The following is a 25,103-nucleotide window of genomic DNA, read 5'->3' as shown; positions in this document are numbered from 1 at the left end:
CAAAATATATTTTAAAACTTCTACTTCAAACATACTCAAGAACACAACTTCTTGGTCATCAAATCATGGAAGAAAGTCTCATTTTTTTAAATATGTGAAGGTATTTGAAAAGTCTCTTCACTGCTTCTCAGGGTCCTCAGTACCCGCAAAACCCAATAATTTTGTTTATGTATTTTTACAAAAATAGTCTCTAACTATTAGAGCCATGTGAAAAAAAAATTTTTTTTTCTTCTGATAGAAAACCAGAAAGGTCAGTAATTTCTGTCCCGAGAAATGACTGGAGCAATGTTTCTCCTCACAGGAATCCTCAGAAACCCAACTGAAAACATTCCAGAAATGTGTCAGTCCCAGGAGGGTGGGCCACTGAGGCTGGGAGCACAAGGTGTGGAGCCAAGGCTTTGTGCAAAGGCCTTGAAAGGCACCTAAGAAAATCACAGGAATGCAGCCTTTAACACGACTTCCTTGTAAAGACAAATTTCACCGTCTATGTCAGAAAACAGCGTTTCTTGGGATATTTCCTCTCATGTGTTGAATGAAGAAGTTTCTCTGCCTTCGCTCTCCTGGGTAAGCCACCGGGTGTCTCCTGACAAAATTAACTGTGTACTTAATCTGTCAAGAGAAGGTTGAGGAAAGTGATAAAAACGATTTTTGTAATGTTCCTTACCAAAATTCTTTCAAGAAAAAAATGGTTGTGATCAAGATGTTTTTGTGGAATGTCACCGGTCCACTGGGACCGGCAAGAGCAGGAGGCTATAGGATACCAGAGTGCTGCCTTATTTTCTGACTTTCCTCCCCCGACCCTGCAGGCGCTCCCCATGTTCTACTCTGTCCATTGCAGTGAAAAAAAAAGTGGGAGATCCTTTAGCGCCTCTGTTAGTAACAATTCCAATTTATTGATGGACACTGTGACTTTGATATAATTCTTCTCTTTGATTTACCTCCAAAATCGTTGCATGTCTTTAGGTGTCTGCAGGGACACGTATACATTTGTTGGGCAAATGGGTCACATTAGTATAAAATAAACATAGGAGGCCTTTAATATATTACCTCAGGCCAGATCATTTTTAGTTTAATTTTCTAATTATCCTGAAATGTTTCTCCTTTTACTCCTTTAAGCCTTACTTGGGGGCGGTGGGGGGGGGGGGTGGGCACCTGGGTGGCTCGGTTAAGCGTCGGACTTCAGCTCAGGGCTTTATCTTGCAGCCTACGAGTTCGAGCCCCACGTTAGGCTCTGTGCTGACAGGTCGGAGCCTGGAGCCCGCTTTGGATTCTGTGTGTCCCTCTCTCTCTGCCCCTCCCCTGCTCTCTCTCTCTTTCAAAAATAAAATTAAACAAATTTTTAACTTACTTGGTTCTTAGAGTTCTTTTCTTCTTTTGTCTCCCTCTGTTTCTTTTTTTTTTTTTTTTTTTAATTGATGATAACAATGTCTCTCCTCTTCAAGAGAAGATGTTTATTTTAAACTTTTGGAAAGTTTTTTTTTTTTTTTTTTAATTTTTTTTTTTCTTCTCAACGTTTATTTATTTTTGGGACAGAGAGAGCATGAACGGGGGAGGGGCAGAGAGAGAGGGAGACACAGAATCAGAAACAGGCTCCAGGCTCTGAGCCATCAGCCCAGAGCCTGACGCGGGGCTCGAACTCACGGACCGCGAGATCGTGACCTGGCTGAAGTCGGACGCTTAACCGACTGCGCCACCCAGGCGCCCCTAAACTTTTGGAAAGTTTTAATGTAATTCTTGTAAAACGTTTTAATTTATCAAAGGCCGTTGCCACTAAATGATGAGCAGAACTGGCTTAGTTTGAAAGTGTCAGGCATACTTTTGAGGGTTGACTGCCCAGGAGTTCCGACCCTTCACTCAAGCATTAAAAGGAAATCATTGTTCTGGATCCTGCTAATGATTAGAGCCTGTTAACCAAGCCACCCCTATGTTTCATGGCACAAATGGTCCACACCCCCGGCCTCACAAAGAGCAGTTTCTAATTCTTTAGTCATCATGAGCAAAGCAGGCTGGCCAGAGACACACTAAACTATTTTTCTAAAATAACCTCTCATGTTCTTCACTGAGGGGAGAGAAATTTTGCCTGGTGATGGGAAGAGATTTAAAGCACTCCTGCGTTATGATTCATCGTAACAGTAAACCCAGTCATTCGAAACCTAGAAGGTATACATTTTTAAAACGATCCCTGTTATGATCTTCTAAGAAAATTTTGAGCTTTTAAAATGTATTGTGTCTGTTTCGTTTGATATCATCCCTTTACTATGTGACCGGTCTGACATACCTTTTCCTTCCTTCAGAGTGGATTCAGTGTTTTCCTCCTTCATTTGTTAACTTTCCATTTGCTTATTTATTTAGAGACAATGTCAAACATGCAGAAAGTTGCAAGAATAGTAAAAGAGCATATTTTTTCCTGAAATTTTTTGAGTTAAATTGCCGATATGACTCCCTCACTACCTGAGTACTTAGTGTGTACTTTCTACAAACCAGAACATTCTCCTCCGTAACCATGATGTCACTATCCAGGTAAGTAAATTGACACTGCTGCGTGACTGTCATCTAACTCTCCAACTCTTCCAAGTGTCACCCATTTTCCTAATATTGTCCTTCACAGCAAAATGACCCGGCTTAGTGTCCCATGCTTCATTTCATTGTCTTATCTCTTTAGTTTTTTTCACTGTGGAGCACTTCCTGAGTCTTGACTTTCATGACCTTAGCGTTTTGAAGATTGTAGGCCAGTTATTTGGTAGACTAGCCCTCATTGTGAGTTGTTAGTCTGATGTTTTCTTATGCTTAGGTTTAGGTTTGCACCTTTGACACGAATATCACAGAAGTGATGCTGTATTCTCATGGCATTCTATCAGATGGTTCACAATTTCAATGTGTCCCATTAGTTGGCAGTGTTAGTTTTGGTCACTTATTCCTGTCTGTCAGGCTTCTCCACTGTAAAGTTACACTTTGTAATTTTGTATTCCCACTGTAATTAGTAAGTATTTTTGTAAGGAAGTATTTTGAGACTATGTAAATATCCTGTTTCTCATCAAGCTTTTAATATCTCCATTCATTTATTTATTTCAGTCTGGACTCATGGATTCCTACTTTTATTCAGTGGTCACAACCTGTTACTATCACCTTTTGTTTTGATGCTCAAATGGTTCCAGATTTGGCCAGTCAAAAGAGTCCTTTTGACATGTCTGCATACTTCATTGTGCATTTCTTTACTTCCTGGCACAAGATGTCCCAGGCTCATCTTATACTTTCCTTGCCTTAGACTTGGTGTCAGCCATTTCTCCAAGGAACCTTGGTTCCTTTTAGGGGAGTATGATCTTTTCTTTAGAAAAGATCTTGGAGCTACATGTGCTGAATGTTATTGGAGTTTTGCTGCTTCCTGTCTTCAGTGGACAGAGCTAGTGAATATATTATAATTGTATTATAATATATGTATTACATATACACATGTATTTACATCTATATTTCTGTATCTATTTATGTTGAAAACTATGGGTTCATGCTAATATCCCCAATTCCAGTCTAATACCATAGGGTTCCTTCAAGTTTTCTCCTTTTCCATATTTGAAACTGTCTTCTCAAGAATGAGAAACTTTATGGGGCGCCTGGGTGGCTCAGTCGGTTAAGCGTCCGACTTCGGCTCAGGTCACGATCTCACAGTCCGTGAGTTCGAGCCCCGCATAAGGCTCTGGGCTGATGGCTCAGAGCCTGGAGCCTGCTTCCAGTTCTGTGTCTCCCTCTCTCTGACCCTCCCCCGTTCGTGCTGTCTCTCTCTGTCTCAAAAATAAATAAACTTTAAAAAAAAAAAATTAAAAAAAAAAAGAATGAGAAACTTTAATGTATTTATTTGATCAACTCTTCTGGATGTCACCTATGTCTTGTTCCAATTGAATCCCACATTCCCTATGTGATGCCCTCCTCGCTGGCTTGGGCTCCAACACTCCTAACTATTCCATTGTGCTTAGCTTGGTTGGGCCTTCACACCCTGCTCTGGGCCACCACAGGAGTCCGCTTAACCCCACTGTGGTCATCCATCTTGCTTTAGCTTCACCTAATGGTTTTTGTATTGATCTGATCAAGGAAACAAGAAAAGAAGAGTACCACTTTATTTTGAAGCATTTGCTAAATACTATTTACCAAGCTCTATATTATTTCATTTTAGTGACATTATGACCCTGAGAAGTAGATATAATTACTTTCTACACATCGGCACTGTGAAGATGAAAGAAATTATGTCATTTGCCAGCATCCATAGCCAATAAGTGGCAGATATGAGGCTGGTCCTATCTCTCTGACTATAACCAATATTCAAATTGGAAGCTGTGGTATATGTTATATATTTCATATCTTTTCAAATGTGTAGAAAAAAATGGTTCATTTTTAAGGTCAATAATCATTATAGAATTTCTAGTATATAAATCTTTTGGGGATATGAATTCTCAAATGTCTCAATTATAAGCTGAGAAGAGCTCTCTCCATGTAGTATTAATTTGCTAATTAGGCACTTTGAAAAGATTGTACATAAAGAAAATGTTCCCTCATTAATGATGGCATTAAGGATTTCAAAAGGTATTTTATAATTTATACTATTTCATTTCACAATCTTACTTCTCTGCTCTGCTTTGTGGCATATTTTAGTGGTTAAGCTTTTATGTACTGAATCATTCAAAATGCCTCTCCATAATTTAGGAAAAAAAAAGATATGAGAGAATATTTCTCAGGCTGTTTGTCTCCTGTTAAATAATGGTGAACAATTGTAGGAACTTTTCTGAAATAAAAACATGGATTATTTGGAAGAGGCTGGATTTTCAAGCTCCGTTAAAAATCCATTATGAGGGGCGCCTGGGTGGCGCAGTCGGTTAAGCGTCCGACTTCAGCCAGGTCACGATCTCGCCGTCCGTGAGTTCGAGCCCCGCGTCGGGCTCTGGGCTGATGGCTCAGAGCCTGGAGCCTGTTTCCGATTCTGTGTCTCCCTCTCTCTCTGCCCCTCCCCCGTTCATGCTCTGTCTCTCTCTGTTCCAAAAATAAATAAACGTTGAAAAAAAAATTAAAAAAAAAAATCCATTATGAGTTCATGGTCAATTTTACAGAAATTTGGCAAGTTTCCTGCCTAATCTAAATATTCTAAATTTCAAGGGAAAAACCTACTCTTTCCCTCTACCCCTGGGTTTTCACACATTTTCTCAAAGACGCATGGAGGCCTTTGACATTCCTGTGCTATTGTCTAGCTTATGTAATGCCTACTGTATGCTGGGCACTGTGTTAGGTAATTTACTCACATTATATCATTTAATCCTCTGCATCTGTTAGATGAATATCTTCTACAGATGAGAAAGTTCAAGTGTAATAATAAGCGTGTATCAAGAGGCACCTGGCTGGCTCAGTCAGTAGAGCATAAGACTCTTGATCTCAGGATCCCGAGTTGAAGCCCCATGTTGGTTAAATAAAAAAAAAAAAAAAAGGATAGCAGCACTCTCAACAATAGCCAAATTATGGAAAGAGCCTAAATGTCCATCAACTGATGAATGGATAAAGAAATTGTGGTTTATATACACAATGGAGTACTACGTGGCAATAAGAAAGAATGAAATATGGCTCTCTGTAGCAATGTGGATGGAACTGGAGAGTGTTACGCTAAGTGAAATAAGCCATACAGAGAAAGACAGATACCATATGTTTTCACTCTTATGTGGATCCTGAGAAATTTAACAGAAACCCATGGGGGAGGGGAAGGGGAAAAAAAAAAAAAAGAGGTTAGAGAGGGAAAGAGCCAAAGCATAAAAGACTGATAAAGCATAAAAACTGAGAACAGGGGTGCCTGGGTGGCTCAGTCGGTTGAGCGTCCGACTTCAGCTCAGGTCACGATCTCGCGGTCTGTGGGTTTGAGCCCTGCGTCAAGCTCTGTGCTGACAGCTCAGAGCCTGGAGCCTGCTTCCGATTCTGTGTCTCCCTTTCTCTCTGCCCCTCCCCCGTTCATGCTCTGTCTCTCTCTGTCTCAAAAATAAATAAACGTTAAAAAAAATTTTTTTTAAATAAAAAAAAACAAAACTGAGAACAAACTGAGGGTTGATGGGGGCTGGGAGGGAGGGGAGGGTGGGTGATGGGTATTGAGAAGGGCACCTTTTGGGATGAGCACTGGGTGTTGTATGGAAACCAATTTGACAATAAATTTCATATATTGAAAAAATAAATTAAAAAAAAAAAAGGATGTATCGAGCATTTCTTATACGTGAAGTGTCGTACTATTGCTTTGTGCAAACTATCTCATTGAATTCTCACAACTATTTGTATATGAATCTCTATAATTATTCCAACCCATGCTTCTGGACATCACCAATCCCTCCTTACCGTGGCATCCCACACTGTCTATGCAAATGCCCCCCTCACTGGCTTGGGGTACAGTATATCTAGACAAGCCACGAGACAAGGCTGACCAGAGTGGAAAGGAGGAGGAGTCTGATTAATTTCTCAGAATGGGAATGGTGACAGTGATTCCTAAGTACTGACAAAACCTCATCAATACCCTGTTGTCTCTCTGTCATTACCTTTATCCTGGCACAGGGCCTGACCCATGTCATTTGTGTTTCTCCAGTTGTGATCAACAGATCAGTTTCTGGGCAGTGGCAGACCAGTGCCGGGAGACATTCTCCTCTGAAGAATTGTCCATAGGAAGGTGACTACCTATTTAACTCACTCCTCTCCCTCCTGCTCTGGCTGCAAAGGGCAGGACAGAATTGGAAACTTCCCTGATGCTCCCTCCACTCTTCTCCCCAGTTCCTCTCAGAGAGAGTGGGATGGGTAAGCCCCTCTGTTTCTAGCAACCAAACGCTGGATTCGACAGAGATGGAGACCTGGTGATTGGGAGCTTTTCTTGTATGTGTCATTGAGAGAAGTTTCACTGAATGAAAATTGTTTAGGCAACATCCCTACCAGGCCTGTAATGTTTATAAGTAAGTAAATGTCTCTGGCATTTTGTTTGAATGGGCTGGTTGTCTTCATCGTGCTCATAGAAAACCCAGAATAAACATGCTGCTCCCTACCTTGTTATCTTGAAGTGTCCTTAAACTTCCGTGCATCAAATTGAACCCCCAAACTGAAGATGCAAACCATCCCATTCCCCTTGCTCCTTTCCCAGGGCCTTCCCCTTGCAGCTTGGTACCCTCCCAGGAGGCCTGGAGCAGGGCGATATCATGAGAGCATTTGTGAGTACCTGAGCCCAGCACTGGAACGGCCCTGAAGTGTCTGGGCCTCAGTTTGGAATAGAAGCTGCTGGAGGTTGTCTGTTCTATGCACCTAAGTCCAAGCCACTCCTCATTCTTCCTGGGATGTGGAGGTGGGATGACTCACTTCCCTTTTTGAATTTCTTGCTGGGTGTGTTCAGCCACTTCGGTCCAGACAGGTTGCCAGGAGTGGCTGGTTGTTGAGTTATCTGAGTCTGTGAGCCAAGTTCAGCAACCTGAATGCCTCATTTTTCAGAGCCTAGGAACATCTCTCAGCAGAGGATCAATGTTATCCTTGTTTGGGGGCAGAATAAGCTCAGTGATTTCTGTATGATGACCTGGGAAAAGTGGTCTTCTTCACAAATTCCCCGAATGTACGGAGATACTGTTACTGAAATTTCTGAATATATTGTAAATTTGTCAGTTTCTTCTTGCAGATCCATCAGGTTTTTTTTTGTTTTTTTGGTTTTTTTGCTTCCAGTATTTTTTTTTTAATTTTTTTTTTTTCAAACGTTTATTTATTTTTGGGACAGAGAGAGACAGAGCATGAACGGGGGAGGGGCAGAGAGAGAGGGAGACACAGAATCGGAAACAGGCTCCAGGCTCAGAGCCATCAGCCCAGAGCCTGACGTGGGGCTCGAACTCACGGACCGCGAGATTGTGACCTGGCTGAAGTCGGACGCTTAACCGACTGCGCCACCCAGGCGCCCCAACTTCCAGTATTTTTAAGCTCTGTTATTTGGTGCACAAATAATTAGGATTGCTTTATCTTCTTGATATCTTCTTGACCCTTTATCATTATTAAGTGGCCCTCTTTCCCTGATAATATTCTACACTCTGGTGTCTAATTTGGTTGATATTATTATAACCACTTCCACTTTCTTTCGGTTAGTATTAGCATGGTATATTATTTGCCATCTTTTTACTTTTCAGCAATGTTTATTTATATTTATTGGGTGTCTTATAGACAGCATATAGTTGTGTCTTGTTTGTTTGTTTTTTATCCAATCTGGCAATCTCTGACATTTAATTGGGTCTTTTGGGCCATTTATGTTTGTTGCTGTTACTGATGTTTGTGTTTAACACCTTTCTTCCTCTTTTCTATTTGCTTATCTGTTGTTTGCATTCTTTTTCCTCTGATTATACTTTATGTTTAATTAACTATGCTTGTAATTTTGTTTTAGATCCTGATGGATTCTTAGCCAAACATTTACAATACACATCTTTAACATACTACAGTTATTATTATATTACAGTCATGGCAGTTTAAGAACTATATACAAATACACTTCCATGTATAAAAATACTCCATCCATGCCTTGGTGCTGGTCTTGTCACCCGTTTTACTTTGACATAGGTTATAAAACCCACAAATATGTCCTTATTTTCACTTTAAGTTGTCAATTATCTCCTGCAGATATTTAAATATTAAGGGATAAAAGTCTTACATTTGTCTCTGTATTTACCATTTTCCAGATGTCCATCTGCTATAGTTTCCTCATGGTTATGGGACCTCTTTTAACATTTGCAGTGCAGCTCCATGGGTAATGAACTCCTTCCCCTTTTGTAGGCGAAAGTAATTAGAGAGTAAGGTGAATATGTATTTCACTTTTGCTTTTGAAATTTCTTTCTGATGAGTAAATTGTAGATTGGCACTTAAAAAAATTGTTTTAATGCTTTAAAGAAGTTGTCTTCTGTTGTGTTTTTTCCCTCTGACAAGTCTGTTGTAATTCTTATGACAGAATAAGAATAATGTATCCTTTTTCTTTCTGCTTATGATATTTTCCCTTTATCACTGGATTTAAGCAATTTGATAATGGTGGGACTTTGTATAGTTTTCTTCACGATTCTTATGCCTTGGGTTCACTGAGCTGCTTTAGATCTGTGAGTGTTACACCATTCACTAAATTGTGAAATTATCAGCTAGAATTTTTTCACAAAAAAATTTAGCACTATCTCAAAACCACGCACAGTAGTTAATCTACAATAAAGTCAAAGATGGATAGGCAATACTCGTGAGTACAATGCATTTAATTTGTGTACTTAAGACATATCACTCAGACTGATGCAACAATGGGTGATTTGTTACTATGAACTGTAAATTGTGATTACGAACATCAGGGCTCAGGGGTGAAACAGTGGCAGTGGCTAAAGAAGGAAGGTAATCTATACTGTATTCATTTTACATTAAAAATAATGGTTTTTTTCATACCTATTTTTGAGGGCTGCTATATCAGTTTAGAGTTTTCCTCCAACTTTCTGAAACCATTACAGAAAACAGAGTTTTTGTGTCATGAAAGGGGTGTCTAGGAAACATAACTTTCATTTCTTAAACCAGCTTAGTTCAAGACAAAGTCAGATGGTTTATGACCCTAGTGCCAACATGGTAGAAACTCATGGTACTGAAATGTCTGTAATTTTCCTTTAGTTAAAAAAAAAAAACAAAAAACAACACATTACACAGATTGATGAAGAATAAGATAACGGAATTACTGATTTTCAAACCAGGTCAACTGTGATGAAAACAGTGTTAGTAAAGACCAGGGAACTTCAGAAGATATACAGAAGGAAGATATAGGAAAAATTTTGGCACACAAGTATGAATAATCACTATATATGTGTCACTATAATTAGCAAAGAAAATGAAGCATATTCTGTGAATTCCAGGAAGGGGTCCCAGTAAGTTCCATGGGGAAATTTATTTTGACCACATCTTCAGTTATGAGACTGTGAATACAGGTCAAAATGGTGACACTGTTCATGAGGAACAGATGATTTTGTCATAAACTGTATGTGATGAGTATCTAACTGAGTATGAAGTTGGCTTTTTCATATTGACCCAGGCTGTGATACCAGAGCTGGCTATAGATGAGAGCAGGTGAGAGGAGGAAAGACAAGGAAGGCTCTAGGGAGGGACAATTGTTTACTTGTTTAAAAACTGTTCAGTATTATTTACATGAGATAGACTATGAAAAATAATCTAAAATATGGAGAAGTGTAGAGAAAAAAATGGAAGCCAAGACAGTTTCTAAGTATTGATTCTGAAATCACTGATAGCAAAAAAGTTTGGAAAATTTTGCAGATGTGTTGGACAAAAGGAGAGAATTAGAGAGGGTGGGGAAAATGATGCTCTAACCCAACTGGAGCTATCTGAACACAGCTTTGGGGTCAGGCAAACCCACTCCATGGAAGATGTTCATGTCCTCCAAAATTGAAAAAAAAGGAACATGAGAAACTTCCCAGAAATTGAACTTTAGAAAGATGCAACAGAAACTATGCCTTGAGTAAAAGGATCAATCCTAGAACAAATATTACATCATTTAAAGAGTTTTGAGCCTTGGGTGCCTGGGTGGTTCAGTTAAGTGTCCGACTCTTGGTTTCAGCTCAGGTCATGAACTCGCTCTTTGTGGGATTGAGCCCTGCATCAGGCTCATGCTGACAGCACGGAGCCTGCTTGGGATTCTCTCTCTCCCTCTCTTTCTCTGCTCCCCCCAACTCATGTTCTCTCTCTCTCTCTCTCAAGATAAATAAATAAACTTACAAAAAAAGTTTTGAGCCTTTCACTTTGTGATAGAACTTTTTCTCCCTGTAAAAATAGATGTGATCAAGAAACTGGGGCGCCTGGGTGGCTCAGTTGGTTGAGCATCTGACTCCGGCTCAGATCATGATCTCGCAGTCTGTGAGCTCAAGCCCCGCATTGGGCTCTGGGCTGACAGCTCAGAGCCTGGAGCCTGTTTCATATTCTGGGTCTCCCTCTCTCTCTGCCCTCTCCCGCTCATGCTGTCTCTCTCTGTCTCTCAAAAATAAATAAACACTAAAAAAAAATTAAAGAAAAAAGAAACTGTATCACCATTTACCCCTTCACTATAATAAAACATGCAATAAGTTTTGCTTAATATGAGTTATTTAGCTACATTTGATAAATTAAGTATAGGCATACTTCATTTTATTGTGCCTCACAGATACTGAGTTTCTTACAAATTGAAAGTTCGTGGCAACCCTGTTTACCAGCACCATTTATCACAGCATCTGCTCACTTCATATCTCTGTGTCACGTCTTGGTAATTCCTGCAATATTTTAAAACTTTTCATTATTTTTACACTTGTTATAGTAATCTGTGATCAGTGATCTTTGATGCTACTATTGCCCTTGTTTGGGGGAGCCACAAACCACGCCCATGTAAGAGCATAAAGTTAATCAATAAATGCTATGTATGTTCTGATTGCTCCAGCCACTGGCTGTTCCCCTGTCTCTCTCCCTCTCCTGGGGCCTCCCTATTCCCTGAGACACAACAATATTGAAATTAAGCCAATTAATAAGCCTAAAATGGCTTCTAAGCATTCAAGTGAAAGGAAGAGTCCCATCCCACATCTCTCCCTTTAAATCAAAAGCTAGCAATGGTTAAGCTTGGGAAGACTTGTTGAAAGCTGAGATAGGCCAAAAGGTAAGCCTCTTGCATCAAACAGTCAAGTTGTGAATGCAAAGGGAAGGTTCTTAAAGGAAACTAAAATTGTTCCTCCCGTGAACACATGAATGATAAGAAAGTGAAAGAGCTTTATTGCTGAGATGGAGAAAGTTTGAGTGGTCTGAACAAAAGGTCAAACCAGCCATTCCCTTAAGCCAAAGCCTAATCCAGAGTCACCGAGGCCCTAACTCTCTTCAATTCCATGAAGGCTGAAAGAGATGAGGATGCTGCAGAAGAAAAGTTTAAAGCTAGCAGAGGTTAACTCATGAGGTTTCGGGAAAGAAGACGTTTCCGTAACATCAAAGTGCAAGGTGAAGCAGCAAGAGCTGATGTAGAAGCTACAGCAAGCCATCCAGAAAGTCTAGCTAAGGTAGTTAGTGAAGGTGGCTACACTAAACAACAGATTTTCAATGTGGATGAAACCACCTTTTCTTGGAAAAAGATGCTAAGACTTTCATAGCTAGAGAGAAGTCAATGCCTGGCCTCAAAGCTTCAAAGGACAGACTGACTTTCTTGTTAGAGGTAATGCAACTAGTGACTTTAAGTTGAAGCCAATGCTCATTTACCATTTTGAAAATCCTACGGCCCTTAAAAATTATGCCAATATACTCCTGCCTCTGCTCTATAAATAGAACAACAAATCCTGAATGAAAGTACGTCTGTTTGCAACATGGTTTACTGAATATTTTAAGCCCACTGTTGAGGCCTCCTGTTCAGAAAAAAGACTCCTTTCAAAATGTTACTGTTCAGTGATGATACGCCCATCACCTGAGAACTCGGATGGAGTACAACAAATTTAATGTTTTCATCAATGAGTGTCATCCATTCTGTATCTCATGGATTAAGAAGTCATTTCAACTTGGGGCGCCTGGGTGGCTCAGTCAGTTAAGTGTCTGACTTCAGCTTAGGTCATGATCTCATGGCTTGTGTGTTGGAGCCCCGCCTCAGGCTCTGTGCTGACAGCTCAGAGCCTGGAGCCTGCTTCAGATTCTGTGTCCCTCTCTGGCTCTGCCCCTCCCCCACTCATGCGCTTGCGTTCTCTCTCTCTCTCTCTCTCTCTCTCAAGAATAAATAAAACATTTGAAAAATTAAAAAAAAGAAGTCATTTCAACTTTCAAGTCTTATTATTTAAGAAATACATTCCATAAGGCTATAGCTGCAATAGAGAGTGATTCCTCTAATGGGTCTGGGCAAAGTCAATGGAAAACCTTCTGGAAAAGATTCACCATTCTACAAAAATGAACTACTGGGACCTCATCAAAATAAAAACTTCCACACAGCAAAGGAAACAATCAGCAAAACTAAAAGGCAACAGACAGAATGGGAGAAGACATTTGCAAATGACATATCAGATAAAGGGTTAGCATCCAAAATCTATAAAGAACTTCTCAAACTCAACACCCAAAAAACAAATAATCCAGTGAAGAAATGGGCAAAAGACATGAATAGACACTTCTCCAAGGAAGACATCCAGATGGTCAACCGACATATGAAAAAATGCTCAACATCACTCATCATCAGGAAAATACAAATCAAAACCACAATGAGATACCACCTCACACCTCTCAGAATGGCTAACATTAACAACTGAGGCAACAACAGATGTTGGCAAGGATGTGGAGAAAGAGGATCTGTTTTGCATTGTTGGTGGGAATGCAAGCTGGTGCAGCCACTCTGGAAAACAGTATGGAGGTTCCTCAAAAAACTAAAAAGAGAACTACCCTACGACCCAGCAATTGCACTACTAGGCATTTATTCATGGGATACAGGTGTGCTGTTTCGAAGGGACACGTGCACCCCCATGTTTATAGCAACACTATCAATAATAGTCAAAGTATGGAAAGAGCCCAAATGTCCATCGATGGATGAATGGATAAAGAAGATGTGGTATACACACACACACACACACACACACACACACACACACACACACACAATGCAGTATTACTCGGCAATCAAAAAGAATGAAATCTTGCCATTTGCAACTACATGGCTGGACCTGGAGGGTATGATGCTAAGTGAAATTAGTCAGTCAGAGAGAGACCAAAATCATATGACTTCACTCATATGAGGACTTTAAGAGACAAAACAGATGAACATAAGGGAAGGGAAACAAAAATAATATAAAAACAGGGAGGGGGACAAAACAGAAGAGACTCATAAATATGGAGAACAAACAGAGGATTACTGGACGGATTGTGGGAGAGAGGATGGGCTAAGTAGGTATTAAGGAATCTACTCCTGAAATCATTGTTTCACTATATGCTAACTAATTTGGATGTAAATTTTAAAAAATAAAAAATAAAATTAAAAAAAAAAAGATTCACCATTCTAGATCCCATTAAGAACGTTGTGATTCATGGGAAGAGGTCAAAATATCAATGTGAAAAGGACTTTAGAAGTTGATTCTAGCCCTTGTGGATGACTTTGAGGGGTTCAAGCCTTCAGTGGAGGAAGTCACTGCAGGTGTGGTGGAGATAGCAAGAGAACTAGAATTAGAACTGGAGCCTGAAGATGTGACTGAATTGCTGCAGTTGAATGGATGAGAAGAAGAAGCAGCTTAAGGATGAGCAAAGAAAGTGGTTTCTTGGAATGTAATGTACTCCTGGTGAAATGCTGTGAAGATTGTTGAAATGACAACAAAAGATTTAGAATATTACATAAACTTAAGTTGATAAGGCAGCAGCAGGGTTTGAAACAGTTGATTCCAATTTTTAAAAAAAACTTGTGGGTAAAATGATATTAAGCAACATTGCATACTACAAAGAAACTGTTCATGAAAGAATCAATCAATGTGACAAACTTCATTTTTGTCTTATTTTAAGAAATTGCCACCACCACTCCAACCTTCAGTAACCACCACCCTGATCAGTCAGCAGCTATCAACAGTGAGGCAAGACCCTACACCAGCAAGATTATAACTCACTGAATGCTCAGATGATGGTTAGCATTTTTTAGCAATAAAGTATTTTAAAATTAAGGTATATACATTTTTTAGACATAATGTTATGATTTAGTTACACTACAGTATAAACTAAGTTTTACATGCACTGGAAAACCAAAAAACTCATTTGACTTGCTTTATTGCAATATTTTCTTTATTGTTGTGGTTTGGAACTGAACCTGCAATACCTCTAAGGTATGCTTGTAACTCCACTTTTTATTTTCTATAGGATTTAAGAGACAAATGGATAAAACATAATAAATCTATGTTAATAGGTTCACAATATATAAAGTTTAATTTATAGCATCGATAACAAAGGAGAGGTAGAGCTGTAAGGAAATAGAGTTTTTGTATATGACTGAAAGTAAATTGGTATCAATTCAAAATAGATTGTTATAACTTTAGGATGTTATATGTAATCCCCAGGGTAACCACAAAAAAGTACCTATAAAATATACACCAAAGGAAATGAGAAGGGAATAAAAACATGTAAATATAAAAAAATTAACTAAACATAAAGAAAAATAGTAATGAAACAAGGAACAAAAAACTGTAAGACATAGAAAAAACAAATGACAAGATGGCAGAAGTATGTGCTATCTTACCAGCAATTACTTTAAATGTAAATGAATTAAACTCCCCAATCAAAAGGTAGAGATTGACAAAATGGATTAAAAAATGATACAAGTATATGCAGTCCACAAGACACAAGAATGTGTAAGTGAAAGGATGGGAAAAAGATACCTATGCAAATAGTAACTAAAAGAGAGTGGGGTGGCTATCCTAATATCAGATAAAATAGACTTTAAGTCAAAAACTGTCATTAGAGACAAAGAAAGGGGCACCTGGGTGGCTCAGTCAGTTGAGCATCCGACTGGCTCATGCCATTATCTCACAGTTCATGAGTTCTGTGCTGTCAGCACAGAGCCCGCTTCAGATCCTCTGTCCCCCTCTCTCTCTGCCCCTCCTCTGCTTGCTCCCATATGCTCTCTCTCAAAAGTAAGTAAACATATTTTTAAAAAAAGAGTGTCAAAGGACATTATATATTGATAAAAGGATCAATTTACCAAGAAGATATGATAATTACACACATATATGCACCAAACATACCTCCAAATTATATGAAGCAAACATTGTTAGAATCAGAGACAGAAATAGATCTGCAACAATAGTAGGGAACTTCAATACCTCAATAATGTATAAAACAACCGGACAGAATATCAATGGGAAATAGAGGACTTGAACACCACCAAAGCATCAAATACATCTAACAGACACATCAAACATTCCAACAACAGAAAATACTTTTCTTTTTTTTTTTTTTTAATTTTTTTTTTCAACGTTTATTTATTTTTGGGACAGAGAGAGACAGAGCATGAACGGGGGAGGGGCAGAGAGAGAGGGAGACATAGAATCGGAAGCAGGCTCCAGGCTCTGAGCCATCAGCCCAGAGCCTGACGCGGGGCTCGAACTCACGGACCGCGAGATCGTGACCTGGCTGAAGTCGGACGCTTAACCGACTGCGCCACCCAGGTGCCCCCAAGAAAATACTCTTCTTAAGTGCACATGGGTTGTTTTTCAGGACAGACCATATGTTTGACCACAAAACAATAGTTAAGAAGTATTAAAAAACTAAAATTGCACAAAGTGTCTTTCTAATTACAATGAAACGAAACAAAAAACTAATAGCAGAAGGCAAACCAAAACTGCACAAGTATGTAGAAATTAAACACCCCACTTTAAGCAACTAATGGGTCAAAGAAGAAATTGCAAAGGATATTAGGAAATATTTTGAGACAAATGAAAACAAAACACACGTTAAAACTTATAGAATACAATAAAAGACAATACTAAAAAGACAATTTATAGCTGTAAATGCTTATGTTAAAAAAGAAAGATTTCAATTCAGCAACCTAAATTTACACTTTAAAGGGCTAGAAAAAGAACAATGTAAACTCAAAGCTAGCAGAAAGAATAAAATGATAAAGATCAAAGAAGAGAATGATGTAGTTATTTTGGTAAGGGTTCATTTGGTTCTAAAAAGTACAGTATAGGAACTCAGTTATCATTTTCCTTTCTGTTAGAAACTCAACAATATGCATTCAATTTTAAAGCACTTCTCCAGGCAATGAGATATAATTATAGACAAACTAACCTGAAACAGAAATAGTTGTCCACTTTTTCTGGTTGAACCTGGAGTTGAGAATGGAACAGAGCACAATTTTTGAGTTCAATTACCAGGACTGAAGTTTCACTAGAGAATAGGCCTTTCCCATTTGCTCCATCATTTTCAGAGGGTGGCTTTAAATTATGTCGTTGGAGGTTTCCAGCTTGCCTCAGGCTCTGGGTACCACTCTGCAGCTTTACACACCAGATGGACCGAATTGGCATCGCTGTTCTTGGTGAGAACATGTGAGGAACTTTCCATTCCTGTGAAATGAGAAGGGAACAAGCAGTTCAATTAAGAAATCAAATGTTTTGATTCTAGTTTGAGTATTTTGAATATGATGCACCAAACAGAAGGACTGCCTAACTCCTAACTCCTATATAACTTAGGAAGAAAACAATGATTTTATGAATAATTTTATCAAAATTAATGATTACCCCAAGGAATCAAAATTAGTAGAGGGGCACCTGGATGGTTCAGTTGGTTGAGTGTCTGACTTCAGCTCAGGTCATGGTCTCACAGTTCCTGAGTTCAAGCCCCACATTGGGCTCGCTGCTATCAGCATAGAGCCCACCTTGGATCCTCTGTTCCCCTCTCTCTCTGTCCCTCCCCCTGCTCATTCTCTCTCTCTCAAAAATGAATAAACGTTTATTTTTTTAAAGTAGTAGAAAAAGACAAGAACAAGAAAATTTAAAGACCCGAGATAATTGAAATTTTGGAGAAAATAAGACAATAATGAGAAACTGAGCATAAGAATTCATAGCAATTTCAGAAGCACACCAAAAGCCAGTTGAATGGCACAGCTCTGATCAAAAGTCCTTACACTACCCACAGAAGTCAAATTGTCAAAGTAGATCCCTAGAAATTATACACTTTACTTAATAGCGTGTCAGCCTTGCCCGGGGTCATGCTAATCTTCTCTGCATTATTCCAGTTTTAGTACATATGCTGCCGAAGTGAGCACTGCTGTGTACTTAATAGCAAATTTTACTAATAATTAGTGAAGGATACAAGCAAAAAGCAGGCACAAAGATAGCGATATCTATCTCTGGAGGAGTCCAAACTATCATCTGTGCCTCCAAAAAATAGATTTTTGCACTGGGATATATTTTGTTTTCAGAATAAGAGATGAATATTCACTGTGTGTGTTGTACAGTTTGCCTGAGGAAGCTGTTTAAGTTCAGAGCCTCTTAGTTTTTACATTCCATCAGTTACACAGGGAACCTATGTGACTAACTTCTGTTCTCTGAGTTATGACCCCTAATCCATAAATTCCAGGTTAGTTTATAATAAGCAATGCAAAAAGGCTGCTAAAAACATTCTTAGATGAGAACTTCTTTGGTTATCTTCTTACTTGTAAATTCCATCAGAGTGTTTACATGGAGGAGAGAGTTACAGAGCTATTTTTAATTCTTTATTTTTTATTTACTTATTTATTTTTTTGCAGGGACCTGCATGAATTGCAGTAATGACAGTGGCAGGGAGAGTGAATTCACTGAGAGTGAATTAGAATATGTCAGAACATCCAGAGCTCCCCAGACACCATACTGTGGAATGTGGCTTCTCTTAAGGTACTTGGGGAAAGACAATGACACATTTCTGAGCATGCATGAAAGGAACACTGGGCTCCAGTGAGAATGTTTCTGACCCTCACCTCTCTTAATCATCCTCTGGGCTCATAGTTCTTCATAATCTAGAACTTCTTTTAATATATCTTCCAGCTGTCATCTCTGTCTACACTGAGGATCAGTGGGGCATGCAATGCAAAGCAGGGAGCAAAGAAAGCTAAAGGCAGCAGGCATGACAGATGGGATGAATATACTTAGAGTAAATTATAAATACAAATGATATATTGATCAGTTTGCATCTGATAAAATTGAAGCATGTTTCAATATATGCAGTACATTGGACTTGAGTGAGGCAGAAAATTATAAACAATGGGGGTAAATTAGAGGAAGCATTCAGAGACACACAGATGTTCCAATGGCTCTTGATATTCACATTTCCAAACTTGGATTTTATATACTATCTTCTCAAAAGAACAAAACAATAAGCTCAATCACATACAAAAATATCATATATCATAAAGTTGATGCTTCATATCAGCCTAGGAAAGATGAAATGTTCAATAATTAGACTTGAGACTTGAGACTACTGGATAGCCCTAGGGAGGAACATTTCACTCATATTGCATAGTTTACTGTAGAATAACTTCAAATAGATAAACGATTTAAGAGTTAAGGTTAGGGGCGCCTGGGTGGTGCAGTCGGTTAAGCGTCCGACTTCAGCCAGGTCACGATCTCGCGGTCCGGGAGTTCGAGCCCTGCGTCAGGCTCTGGGCTGATGGCTCAGAGCCTGGAGCCTGTTTCCGATTCTGTGTCTCCCTCTCTCTCTGCCCCTCCCCCGTTCATGCTCTGTCTCTCTCTGTCCCAAAAATAAATAAACGTTGAAAAAAAAAAGAGTTAAGGTTAAAATGTACTAAAGAAAACTAAAAGTTAAAAATAAAAGTTTTTTTTGAGAGAGAGAGAACATGCAAGCGGGGGAGAGGCAGAGGGAGAGAGAGAGAGAATCACAGAGCCCCCACATGGGGCTCGATCTCACGAACCATGAGATCATGACCTGAGCCTCAGACACTTAGCCAACTGAGCCACCCAAGTGCCCCAAGAGTTATTTAAAAATCTTTGTGTGAGAAATGTATTTAAAAGTCTGATTAAAAATGCACCCACAAAGAATACAACCAGTTATCAAAAATTTACAATTATCAATGTTAAAAAAACATAAAAAATAAAAATTGTAACTTATAGCTCTTACATATTGATGAAAAGATCAACATTATATATGGAACTATTACTTTCCCTCCAAAACTTGTTTCACCAATAGTTATCCCAGAATCTATGAATGGCAATACCATAACTCCAGTTAGATTGGGCCGAAAATCATCAAGTAATTATGAGCCTTCTATTTCTCTTCTGTTCATTTAAGGAAATTCTATTTACTCAACACTCAAGTCTGAATAGCATATGTACATACTATTCTCAGTGTCTGCATGGTGTTCTAACTGAGCCTGGGAAAGAGAGAGTCAAAACTCTTGATACTTGTTGAATCCAGTATAATAGGAAAGAGTATCAACTTGATATTTCTAGAAAATGTTTCCACATTACCATATGTCAAGCTTCTTTTCCAGTAGCTAGAACTTAGGAAACATTTTCTGGTTTTGAATCCATGTTTACACAGCTCTAAACATTTAACTGGACTGGAATGAACCTAGTAATTATAACGAACACTAAACCTTGAGAATTATATGTCTAAATGATACTCTCAACTTCACAATAACTAGAAAACAAAAATTACCCCATATTATGACTAATTTGGTTCTTGTCTATGAACTAGATATTTTATTATGGAGCCCATGATAGTAGGCTAAATTTTCCATGGAGATCTAACTTAGGCATCAAATATCCTGTGATATTGTTCGGGTTTTGAATTTAAAAATCTAAGGGGATTCAGTTAACTAACTTGAATCCAAAAATAAAAAATTCTGGGGTGCCTGGGTGGTTCAGTGGGTTGAACATCCAACTTCGGCTCAGGTCATGATCTCATGGTTCATGAGCTTAAACCCCACATCTGGTTCTCTGCTGTCAGCATGGAGCCTGCTTAGGATCCTCTGTCCCCCTCTCTCTCTGCTCCTCTTCCACTCCCACTCTCTCTCTCTCTCAAAAATAAACAAACATTAAAAAAATAAAAAATAAATCTAAGGGTATTCAGCATTAGAAAGAAAAATATTTGGGATAAGGAGAATAATACAATTAGAATAAATCATTCATATCTATATATGCTACATATAATTACAGTGGGTTTGTAAACACTTTAGAGAAATGCATTAAAATTTTTATCCTATATAAATATTTTAAAAATAATATGAAGCAACACATTCAGAAAATTAATTCAAATGTACAGGAGTTGTCAAATAGGTCATTTATATGGTTAAATTTTTTCTGCCAGTCTTTAATCTTAAATCACATGATTTAAGTGGATTTTGAGAGCTGTGATGTTTGTGATGTTTTTCAAAACATTCAGCACAGTTTCTTAATTATGGCAATAGCAACTTGAGAACTTATCTGGACTTTTCTCTACAGACTCTGTCACTTAAATCAGATGCCAAATAAATATGGCTTCTAATGTCACGAGAGCCACCATGCTAAGGCTAGAGACAGCAGGTCTGATTCATGGACCTTTCTGGTCAATAAGGGGTTTGGGTGCCATGAACACAAAGAAGTCATCATACATGAAGTATGAAGTAACCTGTCATACTTATTGGGTGATTTAGTTATCACCCAGTTGCTGCTAGCTTATCATAGAATCTACCTCATTTCTCTTGATTTCAACTAATGCTCACTAACTCTTACATTACCGCTCTAAGCTTCCAGGCCAACTTTTCCTCCAACAACCAGCTTTTTAGCTATAGACAAGCCTAAGGCATATGTTCTCTGCCCCTACAAAATATATATTAAATAACACCTACTAAACTGAAAGGCTGCAGCTACCTAAGTCTCTATTTTCCCATGAACAGAATCAAGAAATTTTTATTTATTTGGCAAATATTTATGGGATACCTACTCTGTGACAGGCATTGTTCTTTTTTTTTAATTTTTTTAAAGTTTTATTTATTTTTAAGACAGAGAGAGACAGAGCATGAGTGGGGATGGGGCAGAGAGAGAGGGAGACACAGAATCCGAAGCAGGCTCCAGGCTCTGAGCTGTCAACACAGAGCCCGACGCGGGGCTCGAACTCACAAACTGTGAGATCATGACATGGGCCAAAGTCGGACGCTCAACCGACTGAGCCACCCGGGCGCCCCTGACAGGCATTGTTCTAAGCTTTTGGGACATTTCCAGGAACAGCAATGAGGCCAGAGCACCTTTATCAAACGGCATCGTCTCTGGCCTCCAAACTACTGCGGCTGGAGCCCCGCCCATGACTTCTCTTCCGGTGGCAGTATTTGTGAATTGTCCCGAGAGAAGCCACCTTCATTTTCAATCTGCTCAGCTTGGGAGGTAGATTCTCATCTGTGTCAGACCCATTGTCAGATTCCCTTTCCTCAAAGGCCTGGCTGAAGACAGAGCACTCTTCCTCCATGTTAGGTGGTAGTAGTCACCTGTGGCTTCCAGCATAAAACCACTTGTGTTGAGGACAAGGGTTTCTTGTCCTCCTCCTCCTCATCTTCCTCTTCTTCCACCCTGAACAGACACTTCTGCCCACGGGTCGTGGGTTTCAAGCTTATCGGTCTCAGCATGGAGACAGCACTTGTCCAGTCCAGACAACTCGGGGAGGTCTGAAATTCTGAAGACAGGATAGAACCATAGACCCCGCCCCTTTTGTTTTGGGTATGTTTTGTAATCCTATGTGATCCCAGAAACCCTTGATACAAGCCAATGGAAAGGGGAGCCTAAGATTATATACCTAAGTGGAAATGCTAAAAAGGAGGAAATATGGAAGTAGCCAACAAATACAGATATTAAAGCAGGTTATTCCAAATCATCTCATTGCTTTATAACCATAATAATATGAAGATCCTTTTCCAAAAGACCTGAACCTCAGAACACTACCAACTACTGTTAAAAAATACAAAGTAGATGGGGTGCTTGGGTGGCGCAGTCGGTTAAGCATCTGGCTCTTGATCTCAGCTCAGGTCATGATGTCACAGTTTGTGAGTTTGAACCCCTCATTGGGTTCTGCGCTGATGGTATGGAGCCTGCTTGGGATTCTCTCTCTCTTTCTCGCTGCACTTCTCCCTCTTGTGCTCTTTCTCTCTTAAAATAAATACATAAATAAACATTAAAAAATATATAAAGTAGGTTGCACCTTCATATTCTGTTCTCTCACTGAAATACTTTTCATTTATAATGCTACAAATTTTGTGTTTTTTTCATCTACAATGTGATTTTTTGGTGTCTTGTTTCATTGTATATAAGTAACACACAGTGAAGTGCAAACAATTTAAGTGAATTGTTTGATGAGTTTTAAGAAATGCATACCCAAATACAGAAAATTTTCATCAATTCCTTTATGTCTCTTCCAGTTAACCCACTCACTGAGACAACTACTGCTCTGACTTTTTTAAAACTTTAATTCCAGTATAGGTAACATACAGTGTTATGTTAGTTTTGGGTGTACAAATCTGATTTCTTATACCAGAGATTAATTTAGCCTATTTCAGGACATCATATAAATGGAGTCATATATATCTTACTTTAAGCTGGTATCACACTCTCTTGATACTGTAGCTTTAACAGAAAGTATTGAAATTGAGTAGGAAGCTCTCCAAATTTATGTTTCCTTTTCAAGAATGTTTTGACTTGTTTACATTTTTTATATTTCCATATGAATTTTAGAATCAGCTTGCCAAATTCTAGAAAAATGAACAAACAAAAATTGCCTGCTGAGATTTAGATAGGGATTATGTCAAATGTATAGACCAGTTTGGGGAAACTTGGGATCTTGAGTCTTCTGCCCAACCAACCAGATACAGTTTTCCATTTATTTGGGTTCTTTTTACTTCTCTCAGCAATGTTCTATAGTGTTCAGTGTATAGGTTTTGCATATATTTTATTAGGTATATTTATATTGCATATTTTAATGCTATTACTGGTGCTGGTTTTGTTTTGTTTTGTTTTGTTTTGTTTTTTAAGTAAGCTTCATGCCCAATACAGAGCTCAACGCAGAGGTTGAACTCACGACCCTGAGATCAAGACCTGAGCTGAGATCAAGAGTTGGACGCTTAGCCAACTGAGCCACCCAGATGACCCTAGCACTGTTTTTAAATTTGGTTTCTGTTTGTTGTTACTATGTAGATATACATTGATTTTTGTATTTTGATCTTTCAAGGGAATTGTCCCTTTCATCCAAGCTATCAGGTTTACTGGCATTAAGATGTTCATAATATTTTCTTATTATTTGGATGTCTGCAGAATCTGTAGTTATGTCACTTCTCTCACTTCTGATTCCAATCGTTTTCTCTCTTTTATCCTGATGAGACTGTGACTCACATCAATCTTCTCAAAAAGCCAACTTTTGCTTTCTTTTACAGTTGATCCTCCAACAACACAGGTTTGAATTGCATGGGTCTCCTTATACACATATTTTTTCCAATAAATGCAGTACAGCACTAAGATGTTATTTTCTCTTCTTTAGGATATTCTTAATATTATCTTTTCCCTAGCTTATTTTATTGTAAGAATACAGTATATAACACATACAACACACAAAATATGTGTTAATCAACTGTTTATATGTTATCAGTAAATCTTTCAGAGAACAGTAGGTATACTAGTAAAGTTTTGGGGGAATCAAAAGTTATATGCAGATTTTCAAATTGCATGGGGGACTGGCACCCCTAACCCCCACATCGTTCAAGGGTCAACTATATTTGCTCTATTTTTTTCCCATTTGATTTGTTCTCTGAACTTCATTATTTCCTTTCTTCTCTTTACCATGAGTTTCATTCTTTCCTTTTACTAGCTTCTTAAGGTGGAAAGTGAGAGGCCATAGCCTTTCATCTTTTCCAATAAAGGTATTTAGTGCTTTACATTTCCCTTCAAGTACTGCTTTAAGAGGCATCCCACAACTTTAGATATGTTATGTTTTCATTTTCATTCAGTTCACAATACTTTATTTCCCTTTTAATTTTTTCTTTGACCAGTGGATTATTCAGAAAGATGTATTTAGTTTCCAAATATTGGGAGATACTTTTGTTACTGATTCCTAACTTAATGCTGTTGTGCTCAGAAAATACACTTTACCTTTTAAATTTATTGAGACTTGTTTTATGACCCCTTAATATGATCTACCTTAGTAAGTGTTCTGCATGCACTTAAAAGCAATGTGTATTCTGTTGTTGTTAGATGGAATGTTCTTACAAATGCTAATTAGGTCAAGTTGGTTGGTAGTGAGGATGTTCAAATCTATCTCTATCCTTGCTGATTGCTTATCTCCATGTTCAATTAATTATTAAGAGGGGGGACTGAAATTTCCAACTACAGTTATGAACTTGTCTAGTTTTCCATATAGTTCTATCAGTTTTTGCTTCATGTATTTTGAAATTCAGCTATTTGGTGTGTAAACTTTTAGGATTACATCCTCTTAATAAACTGACCCCTTTATCATTATGAAATGTTTTTCTTTATCCCTTGTAATTATTCTTAGTTCTGAAATATATTTTGTCTAATATTAATATAGTTCCTTCTATAATTTTAATTTGAGTTAGCCTGGTGTATCTTTTTTCATTCTTTTAACCTATTTGTGTC

At 38.5% G+C, this 25,103-nt stretch overlaps 1 long non-coding RNA gene and 1 other non-coding gene across 3 annotated transcripts in view; both read right to left on the bottom strand.

Annotated features, from left to right (window-relative positions):
• The window catches only part of LOC123576072, a 35,111-nt gene that overhangs the window by 9,147 nt on the left and 861 nt on the right, over positions 1-25,103 (bottom strand). For both annotated transcript variants that reach the window (XR_006701155.1, XR_006701158.1), the window contains exons 2-3: positions 16,789-17,063; positions 8,690-8,784 (exon numbers count right to left, since the gene is read on the bottom strand). This is a non-coding gene — a long non-coding RNA (uncharacterized LOC123576072). The remainder of the gene's footprint in view (positions 1-8,689; positions 8,785-16,788; positions 17,064-25,103) is intronic.
• On the bottom strand, positions 17,659-17,764 carry LOC123581813. Its single transcript, XR_006704033.1, has one exon. It is a non-coding gene; the product is annotated as a U6 spliceosomal RNA (small nuclear RNA).

This window comes from Leopardus geoffroyi, chromosome A1 (genome assembly GCF_018350155.1).
Source record: "Leopardus geoffroyi isolate Oge1 chromosome A1, O.geoffroyi_Oge1_pat1.0, whole genome shotgun sequence".
In the NCBI taxonomy this organism is placed as follows: Eukaryota; Metazoa; Chordata; class Mammalia; order Carnivora; family Felidae; genus Leopardus; species Leopardus geoffroyi.
This window is presented reverse-complemented; position numbering and strand designations above follow the sequence as displayed.